Genomic DNA, 11,671 nt, shown 5'->3' on the forward strand with positions numbered 1-11,671 from the left:
CGAGGTGCGTTGACCTTTTACCGTGGCATTAAACTCCACCAATGACTCGTTAATAGTCAACAGATCTTTTTCTATCGATGACAAACACTACAGATTCTTGTGAATCTATATAAATATTCAAGAAACCGCTGACACTTGTCTCTAAGAACAAACTGTACATGCTTACGCACATGCATGACCGAATTGTTCTGTGCCCTATGGTATGAACACAGACTGTAGCTACCGTACCACTTACTAAATTGCACTAAATTAATATCGTAACACTTGCAGAAGTGTCCGTGTCTGGTTCAACGTGTTCGAGGAAGTAATCTTCCATAATTTCTTGTAATTGTAACCTTTATACAGTCCAAGTGGCAAGAATGTTTTGTTTTTCTTCGACTGGATTAGAATTCTCTTGGGTCCAATGTGTATGTCAGAACAACGAAGAATCGCGTTTTCTCGTCTATGTTAGGCATACCTACTTTCCGCGCGAAATCCTTGCTTACTGAAACCAGGGGATATCACCTCTGTGGTCTCTTCGCAGCAAGTTGGTCGCAAATTGTTCGACCTAATTTAATCAGGAGACTTTTCAGGTGGTTCCACGACGAAGACAAAGATGAAGAGGCTGGTTCTCCGAAGAAAATCTTAGTTGACTTCGTGGAATACGATCTTCCTCCGGAGAATCGGATACTCGTGGTAACCCAGTTCGCATTCGCCGTCTATTAACCGCTTCATTTATTGCATGTTCCCGTTCCAGTGGTTTAAACACCTTGAATCGCAATTAACATTCTTCTGTTCTTTCCTCCTAATATATCTCCGACCGATTAATTGTCCTTATCCTCTTCCATGTTCAAGATACACTGAGATAATGTCAGACCAGCGAGAAAAAGGACGTAACTGGTAGAGTAAACATTCAATTGTCAATCACTTTGTTTACGTGATAGTCTCGGTTGACAGTTTACTTTCTTGTATTCCCAGAAAAAACTGACATAAGTAGGGATTTTCAGACGGTGACAGGGAGGACCAACCCCTTGGACTCGTAAAGAATACCTAATGGTCTCGTACAATTTTATCAACGTCCGTCCCAACAGAGAAAGTCCAGCAGGAAGAAACGTCACCGTTGGAAGGACACTTTCGATGCTTGTGGAACAAAGTCCGTTGACAGCGGCGAGACAAATGGTATTCGTTCCAAAAAGACTTGTTCACTTTCCCCTATAACCCAATGTGGATTACATAAAGGCCGCGGGGATCGAAGGTCGATACATCATAACCGGCGATTCAGGTAGCAGATAACGGTCCCCCGAGCGAGCAATACCTAACTAGATCTAATCGATTTCGTGACGATGGATCCTAGTCGATCGTGCCACGGTCGACGATCGATTTTTACCGTTTGGTACCATTCTATCAGCTGGCATTAAACCCTTTTGTCTCGACAAGTGTCTCGTCCGAATTCCTCTGATTGAACGGCTTTTCACTTTCCTTGCAACGTAATAATGGAACCGACGAGCGTGTATCGAAAACAGACGTATCACAGAGCTAATGTCAGCGGCCGTTAACCCTATAACACCCACATCCTTTAATCGTTATTTTTAAATGATGAGACTGATATTGTTATTTCACTGATAGTAAAATAGATTTGAATGTTTTCGGTTGGGAAGTTCAAGTATTCCCTCCAAAAATATATAATAAACACAAGATTAAAAAAATAGGTTGGTTTAACATCGATTTTGTCCAATAGAAAATAACAAGATACAGCATATATACATATATATCAATCTCATAATTCTGAAATAACGATTTAAAGGTCTAGGCGTTAAAGGGTTAACCTCTAGACTTTGCGTCTGCGATACCAACCGACGACGCATCAATCCTAGATAGAGATAGAGCACAGAAGTGCCCAGATTCGGAAAATAAAAACTGATCGTCTGAACAAACCTCGAAACGTGATCCAGCGAACATTTTCTCGCCATTCTTGACCGTATATCTTTTATACATACTACTTGATCACTTGAATAATTCCATGGTCCATCGGCCAGCTGTGTGCACAATCATCTCGCAGATCCTCAGCGAACCGTCTTTTTTTCCTATACCTGGTCTGATGCGATTGAGGCGGTAAAAGCTCCAGTCGGTAATTTACGCCCGTGCGTAGACTTTCACTGGCAGAAAACCGGGCGTCGAAATCGTCGCGTCGTAAAAACGTCCCTCCTCTCTCGGGCCATCGCGTATATTCGGCTCGACGCGTGGTCGTCGATATGTCCTCCTCGTAATTTGGCGGAGCCGAGGGGGGCCTTATTACCACCCCGGTTAAGTCACGGGTTGCATTCCAGAAATATATTTTTACCGGTGGAACAGGTTCAATTGGTGTCCCAGGAGAGACGAAAATGGTGGGCTCTCGATGTATGGACAACGCATCCAGTTTGACCTCGGATCGTTATCTCTCCCTTGGGAAAGATCCACACGAACGGCACCCAGTTCTCTTGTTCTGGAACGAGGCGAGAACGTAACTTTTATCACGGATTCCTGTGTCCGATGGGAAAACGGAACGGTCTAAAAGTACAGCTGTGCCGGATAATTTCTAATTTGACTCGTTGTGGGTATTGTATGTACATACGTAACTAAACTGTGTGGGATAATTATAAAACCATTCTAACATTTTCAATTATTATGTAGGTATTGTAGTTAAAATAGAATGGTAAAGTATGGTCGATTGATGGTAAAAGTCACCGTTGTACGTATACTTCTTTTTTCGTTACTGTATTACAGAAATCCTACTAGTTATTGCATTAACATCGAAGTGAACAAGTATCTCCTCAAAAGTGATCGTCGAATAAAACTAAAATATTCCAAGAATGTTTATGAAGTTGTTGAGACCCCATCTCACCAGTTAAGTGTTAACAACATTCAGTATGAAATTTCATGGTGACCCTATACATATGTACATATGTATAAGAAGCGTTCCATTCGTATCCATCCGTGCAGTAAAGCTATGCTATTGCCATCATAATAGGACACTATCTTTGAATTATGTCATGGCAAATTGATCTCTAGCGCAGCCGTATCATCCACTATATCTCCTAAGCGGATTCTAATAACCGTTAGTAATCACCAGTTTGCATCGACACTTAATTCGTCGATCCTCCTCCCTAATCCGTAATTATCGCCCGAGGCGATCCGTTCCGTCGAATAATCACCGACACGTACTACATACACATATGTATATGTATAACTGATGGATCGTGATAAGAGATCGCTCCCGCGATTGCTCGATTCTTCTCTGTCGCAATGGATGCATCGAACTCTCGACTAACTGTACTGTTCGTTTTCACCAGTGATTAATATCAACGAAACGTTATTATCTCGGATGATTTTATCGCGTAAAGAATACTGAGGGTGAACGAAATATTATCTAAAAAAAACAGTTAACCGCCATTACCAATAGTACCTGTATAGCGATCAGCACGACTTTTTTGGTTCTTTCTACACCTTCGGACCGTAACGTTATCTCAGTACACTCTAGGTAACTATACTCTGGTTTTTCTTTTTTCTACATTTTATAATTTTATAATCTCAGTTTCCGTCCTGTAAATGTATGCCAAAGGGCTTATTGGCCGTTAAATAAATAAATAATAAAGGTATATCACCTACGTGCACAGGTATCACATTGTCAGACGGGGAAAAAGAAGTCGAATCGATCTGCGTATCGAGCACAACAGGTAAAGCATGTACCGATTTCTGGTCCCCGTTCACCAGCGTGATTTCTAACACTTTGTTCAACGAACCGCTATGTCACGCACGCTCGAACGCACTCAGGACGCTTAATCGCGGCGTGTGGACGTTGTACAAACGCGAATACTTCCGGAAAAAAATGATTTTCATCGTCGATGAAGATAAAAGGACACGATTGCAGGGCCCCGTTATTCAACGCTTCGAGGAAACCACTGTTTATCGCGTTGGCTGGTGGACTACTAGTGGTCACTGAGGACTAGGTGTCATTTGGTTGTATGAATGGAATATGCAGTTTCGAAGTGGTAACATTTATTGTTTCGGTTGACTGAACTGAAGATTCGGTTTGACACCACTGTGGGACATTGATGTAAATTCTCGCGCGCCTCCCCATCAGACAGGAGCGAAAGAACGGTTTAATTGATCACGAACGGCTGTTCCTTTAACGGAGCTCATATTCGGTTTAATTAGCGGTGACACGAAAATCGAGATGGTTGTCGCATGTCTCTTACTGTTCGTGATTACACGCGTGACGAATAAAGTAACCAGAAATTATTACAAATTATATCGGTAACCAATGTATCCTGTGGTACCTGAGGTGCGAAAAGAATGGATTCAATCGAGAACGAAAGGAACGTATAGTGATTCAAAAATTTGTTCACGGAAGGCTGTCACATTTATTTCACCATATTACATACCTACCAAATTAGTAATCGTATTTCCAAGGTAAGAAACATTGATCACGAAAGCACGATAAACGTAAAAATCACGAGGATACCCAATATAGAAGAGGATACCTAATAGAGATTGCGTAAAAATTTCTACGCTTAATTGCAATTTAGAGAGTACATGAACGAACACGCGAGTCACGAATCCATCCTTCGTCAAGTAACGAACAGGAAAGAAAAGGGGTAGTAATTGGAACAACATTGTAATAACGAAAAAAACGAACAGAAGCAAAGGACAATGGCGTGATCGTGGCAAAGAAAGGGGACACAATGGCGACGAGATGGGAACGTGACTCGCATCTTTCTCAATACGAAATTCGCGATATCTGATTCGAACCTGTTCGTATGACAAGTCGCGTACACGCGAAACCGGGTGTCCACGGCCGATTTTATTCGACGACTGCGTGAACTTGATCCATTAGTATTGTGCAATGACAGCTAACTGGTGGGTGCGTAGGCTACTCGTTTTATCTCCGGTTTTAACGCCCGAACCGATGGAAATAAACGGGAGAAAGTATCTACAAATTCTGGACCAGTAACTTTCAATAATCAAAGATTTTTACAACTAATAATTAAAACGACAGACGTGCAGAACGTTTCTCTTCCATTTATTGCAACGACGCGACGAAGCGAATAATTCATACAGAGCGAATCCAAAAAAGGGTTCATGACTTCTAGGGTAGAGAATACTCGACAAATGATGACAAAAAGCCCGAATAAACATGAGTCGAAGAATTAATGTTTTCGAATTGCCAGTTCGAAAGACCTAGTTTCAAGGACAGATACAGATATTCGTTTGTTTTTTCTTTATAAGGCGAAAGGTATCAAGCCAGCTATTATGATAGATAGGTTATTACCGTCGGGCGACGTGAACAAATGCACGGGTCACTGAATGCTGCTCCATCTTTAATGTCGAGATTCTTGCACGTTCGTTTACTCGACCGTCAAATGGCACACGCTTCGTGAACGGTATACGTACGTACACCGAGTCCTGGACGCAAGAAAACGGTTCATCCGCGATCTCGTTGCACCATTCCGATGGCCTACCCACGGGGGTGGGGAGGGGGAGATTCGTTTCACCTTTAGGCGACCGCGCGACTGACCTCCTGAACTCGATGATCGAAGAGAGAAAATCCCCGCCGATGGAACCCGACCGACCAGTTTCAGAGTGAAAAATTACGGGAATCGCGTTTTTCACGTGGAACGTCGCTTATCGAAGCCTAGGTCTATGGCTGAGATTACCGAGAGGATTAAGCATTCAACGTTAGAACAGTTATGTACATGCGCGTCGAATCGCAAAGAAGGTGTACCCTACACCAACTGAATTATTCTGGCGTTCGTTAGCCACGGGGTTCCATAGACGACAGTTGATTTATAGACGGTATGGATAATGTTATTCAATCGGAAGTGTTGGCTCTAGGTGTCGAGAAAGCTGTAGTGTACTCCGTATAATTTATCTATTAATTTATTTTCTTTAACGGTGCGTAAGGTCGCGCGAGAAAACGTACACATTGTAGAGTAGATATTATTTGAAACGGTCTTCCAATCCATCGTAGAGAAGATCACTTGGTAATCTTGGGACGCGTTGAATTCACTTCGTGATGGAATTTCCACGCTCCGAAATTACCAGGGACCACTCATTGAATCACACAGTGAAATCACCTGTCGTCCCTTTACCACGCATTGAAATCACCAGAGGACCCTTTAGAACGCATTGAAATCACCCGTGACCCTTTCACCGCGCATCGAAATCACCGGAGTGATGTCCGCTAGAATTTCATTAGAGTGATTTAAACGCGCGGTAAGAGTGCCATCAGCGATTCGCAACGCATCTTAACGGAAATCATACGTGTGTCGTCTATTCGAATTCCGGTTCAGTAATTTCCATGCTTGATCAGTATCGTCCAGCGATTGCAACGCGTGAAAATCGCCTATCGCCGGAGGCTTCAAAGCGTGGACAGGAGAATCATTGATAATTCGAATGCAGACGTTTATGCAAAATGCATACCAAGTTTTACGGGCGTAATTATATAAACTGAAATCGCGCCAGAATTTCTGTACCTAAGTAAGACTCGAATTAATATCCAAAGCGTATTAAATCATTTGCTCGACACTACGCAATCGTGTATAATACTATATTTATTCGTAAAGTCGACAGTCGTCGATAGGCGTACCAAGTGAAACCAATGACTAAACACGATGATGCCACAAATCTCGTTGTGCACACTTTCGTATAAAATTCTATAGACCTCTAATTCACGGTATTATTATGCTCGAGGTAGGCCTCGCCACGGAATATTAAATATCTTCGAATCAGACGCGCGACTACAATATAACGCGACTACAACCAGTTACACAACTCCTCGAGAACAGTGATTGGCTGTCAAGCCTGACGCTCCAACGCCCGAATAGAGTCGAGTTATTTTCCATGGGCGTCGGGGCTCCGCTAAATTGGCCATTCACTTTGTCAAACACAGCCATCATGGCAAGACAATAACATTTTAACCCTTTCGGTCCCACTGTTGCCATATGTCTACATATTCTAAATCACGAAATAAAATATCAGTATCGTGTATTTTTTCATATCTATCGGTATATGTATAATAGTTTCTACTGGTCTCTTACTAATACGATAGAAACTTACAAAACTTTTCATTTCATCAAAATATGTCAAGAGGGTTTATCGATCAAAACTAAGAAAAACTGGGCTTTGTAATGAATAATAACATTAACTGGGATAAAAGTAAAAAAGTTGTCAAATGGTAACGAATAAAAAATGGCATTAGCAAAAACACAACAAAATATTTCTTTGATAATTTTTGAATTATTTGGGAATGAAAGGGTGAAGTTCATTGCGTGGCTTGTCGGCTGGCTTTTATCTCGCGGAAATGCCGTCGAATCACGAACTCGTGTTTCGAATGCCACTTCAGAATTTTCGATATTTTTTCTTTTTTATCATTAGAAACACCTCGGTCCCCTTCCAACGTCAAAGGGGCGGCCGCAAAGATGCCTGAATCTTAAACAGCTACCAGCTAGAGCGTTTAGGAAAGAACTGGTCCATGAAAAAAATCGACGAGAACGACTCAACGTGAAAGTCTCTTTGTCTCAAAGAGAAAAGTCCGTAAGCTTTGTCCATTTAATTGAAAAAAAAACAAAAGTAATGTAATTGGTGTACCCCTTAGTGACAGAGATCGAGTACCGATCGATACTGGATCTCGATCCTGTCAAGTGTACTGGAATCATGGGCTTCTCGGTACATATACCAAAAATGTCGAACGATCTCGTTTTGACGGGATCAGAAAGTAGTCGAGCAAAAATCGGAAAAGATCCGAGGCGAACGGCTCGTAGACGAATAACTTTCGTCGATGAAAGTACATATATTCATTTTTCTTTGTTTTTCTTCTACCCGTTGCACCGACCGAGGAAATTGCAGAACAATAGTTAAGTAATTCCTCCTATCGCTTTACGTTTTATATAATAACACGAAACACTATACTACAGGTGAGGCCTACTGTCCCTTTCTCGTTTTCGAATCTCCCTCTCCCTCGTCTCCACGAGATTTATCGTACTCTGTTAATTGCCTTGTACAGTACGTGTGATTTTTTTTCTTTTTTTTTATTATTGTTATCCGCTCCATCGGACCGCAATTAAGCGGGAATAACACGCTCATAGGTACGTCCGCTACGAAAATACATTTGCCGAGGAGATCCGCGGCCAGAAATAAAGCGAATCGCGCTGGGTGACTAATAACACGGCCGACGAATCCATTAATTTCTTATGAATTCGCGACCGATAGAATGATTTTCTGGTGAAAGGGAGAAACATTCGTAGAACGTCTTTCCTGAAATTTCGTACTACTCATATTAGAACCGCTTCTAACTTAACTAACGTAGACTAATATCGTTCTACTGCGTGCAGGGTGTCCCACGTCCATGTAGTAAAGTTTTAACACGAATCATAAGAGATTCAATGACTACAAATATGTTACAAAAAAGATACTAAGAACGAAATAAAAAATTAACAGAAATTATGCAATACTGCGATACATTTTTGTACCTTGAGCTTTGTTTCGGAAGCGAACACTTTGATATACCACACGTTGTGAAAAAATGCAGATAATGAAACTCTGATTTATAAAAGCTATACACACTTAAATACAGGTTTTGTTTAACACAATTTTTTTGTAAAGTTCAAAGAAGTGGAAACACCCAGTACACGGTAGAAGATAAATTCGACGATGATACGTTGACCCTCGAACGTCATTAAACCAAATATTTGATATATTTCCGAGCACGAGACCGACAAGACGATCTTCTAACACTGTACAAATGTTAGCACACGACCGCCGGTGGAACGTTTATCAAACATTTACATTCAGGAGGATTCCGAATTGTGGGTACTTTTTGGAAGTTAGACCTAGCTACGTCTAATGCTTCCTTGGTTACTTTAACGTCGCCATTTTGAATACTAAAATTGGAAGATTCAGAAGACGCTTCCTTTTATGTAGATTTCGAACATTTTCGTACTCCCTGAGAGAATTGATTTCAAACTTTAGTGTGTATCTAAAACATTTCAGAAGTATTAAAATAATATTCGCGTACGATAGAGATGGAACATTGCAAAATATATTAAATCACCTCATTTTGCTCTTTTTTTTACAATAAGCTGGTACCGTCACGAACCCAATTCCTGACCAGTTTAGTATACATATAGATACCACACAATAAGATTATTAAATATAACGAAAATTTTTCCAAATAATTACTAAACAATCATTAATGATTTTGAAATTTGTATGTAGAATTCGATAGCTCAGAATTAGACAGATGCATGATTTAGATGATCAGACATTGCTACCCTTGCACTTTTTACTTTAAAAGTTAAGTTATAATTTAATTATTACAACACCAAATACTCTGGACACAGAACCGCGAGTGTTCAAGCACCATCTGAAGGAGATTCCTCCGTTTCCATTTCCTCTGAAATATAGAAGATATTATCCATTATACAAGGACGTAACGGAGCCCAAAGGACCAGACCAGCAAGAGGCTTGTTACAAATTTCTCTAGCCCTAATGAGCGAAACGGTGACTCGTATTAAAAAGAGGCTCGTACATCACACTCGTCGCGTGTACATATATGTATAAGGAACAAGCTTGGAGATGCTTCATACTCTCCCAGTGTGCTCCCTCTTACTTATTAATTCAATCTTGTCCCCGTTGGGTCGAGTGGTTTACCAGATAGGACATTTCCACGAATCACCGGCCTCGAAGGACACCGGGGGAGCCGTGTCGTCTACAAAACAGAAATAAGTAGCTGCTCCTTGTATATACTCTCTAACGTTTAACGGAGCTTTCGACAAACATGGGAGCGTTAGCGGCCGTCCTCACTCTATTAACGCGCCCGATTCTCTCCGTATATTCACACACGCACGCGCTGGTGGCGTGTCATTATTCGAAGCTTCCGAGGAAAGGGAGACAGCTATCTTTCGCTGGCCATAGGATCTCTTCTAGCCTTGGCTAGAAGAGGTCCTTCAACTGGTCGTCGCCGTGAAGACGAAGTCTAGTTGCGTGAAGTCGAGGGAAGTAGGTGCGGCTTTGACCGTAAAATCGACTTGGAACTTGTGTCTTCAGCAGCCTGAAACGTTGACAGAAATGCAGGTAGGGACCGGACCCTGGACCTTCTCAGATATTACGTGAAATATTAGGTATAGATACTCGATAATTTTACAGATATAAACAATCAAAGTTACGAACCTTCGAGATATATTATGAATATATAAGTCGAAGTTATCGAAGTTGAGTGGGTAAAGTAAAACAAAAATATTTCAGTAAACAGGACGATCCCAGGACCTCCGATTTACCAGCCCAGCAATCTTATTGTACTTCCATAAGTTTGACCTGTATTCATAGTACTTTTTAATGAGGTGTGTCACAGTGATAGAGCCTGGAATTCTAGTGCCAATGATATTTATGTTAGTCACATATGGCCATTAGTTTATGAAATATTTAATGTTCGGTGCCGAGAAACCTTCGAACACTCATCGAGGGTTCACTACACATTTTGAAGGTACGTAACTTTAATTGCTTATATCTTTAAAATTATCAAATGTCTACGCCGAATATTACACAAATATCGTTAGGAATTGAGAAGCTTGTAAGGGTCAAAGGAACCATCCGAACCAACTGGTTGTACTTAATGGTCATTTAATAGCTGCACGAAAGTGACATTGCAAAAACTTGATGATTGTTCCTCTATCAGTTATAGATTTACCCTGTTGAGTCACCATTAGTAGCTTTTTTTCTCGCGGCGGTAAAACGGAATAAGGGTCTCCTTTATGACCGCATTGTCTTTGTCGGTTGTTTTCCGGATGTTGCAGTAACGCTTTGATGTGTACATCTTATACACGCAGAGTTTTTCTGATGGAACACGAGAAAGCCAGGGACGTCCGTTCGACGGGCATCTCACACCTGTCACCGGCCGGTCATTCCAATTATAACCTTAATTAGAGAATGGATTCATTACATTTTTTATTATCCTCGCTCCCCTTATCCTTGATGATCGTGATGTCTCGCTGACCCCGGGTCGAAAGTTTCCTCTAACGGTTACGTATGGCTGTTTACAACTCGAGTGACTGTGTTTCTGCTTACGTCACGTGATGTACAATGTAATTGCTCAAAACGTTGAAGGAATTGTTGTTAATTTCCTTTAAAATCGTTATCAATCGACGAATTTTCTTTTACCTTCGGTGACTAGTTCTATTACTTTTAACCTTTCACTTCTGTCGACGAATGCAATTGTTGTATAAATATGTTTAACGAAAGCCTCTGATTCGCTGATGTAAATAGTGATCGATGAACTGTTAGTGTATGGCATTTAAATAGATGTCTACGTACTTGAAGTTTTCGTCCAGTTCCATATGGGCTGTTCTCATCCTCCTCGGTTCTGTGCCAAATTTCACTATTCGAGGGCGATTAATATCACAGACCGAAGCATTAATCTCTCTCGTTAGGAACAAGAACGAAGAACGTAATTTCTCCGTGGATAGATCCTGGCAAAAATTCGGGTGAAAGTAACGATGAGTGTGTTTCAGTCGTTAGTGGGCCTCGTTCGATAAATTAGAGAGTGGTTAGAATGATTCTGAACCGGAGTGTGCGGATGGAATTCTGAAAGGAATGAATTTTGGAATTAGAACAGAATGTAAATCATTCCGAGGGGTTGACGAATATAAATAACAGGGAA

The sequence above is a fragment of the Dufourea novaeangliae genome, unplaced genomic scaffold (genome assembly GCF_001272555.1).
Source record: "Dufourea novaeangliae isolate 0120121106 unplaced genomic scaffold, ASM127255v1 scaffold228, whole genome shotgun sequence".
Classification (NCBI taxonomy): domain Eukaryota; kingdom Metazoa; phylum Arthropoda; class Insecta; order Hymenoptera; family Halictidae; genus Dufourea; species Dufourea novaeangliae.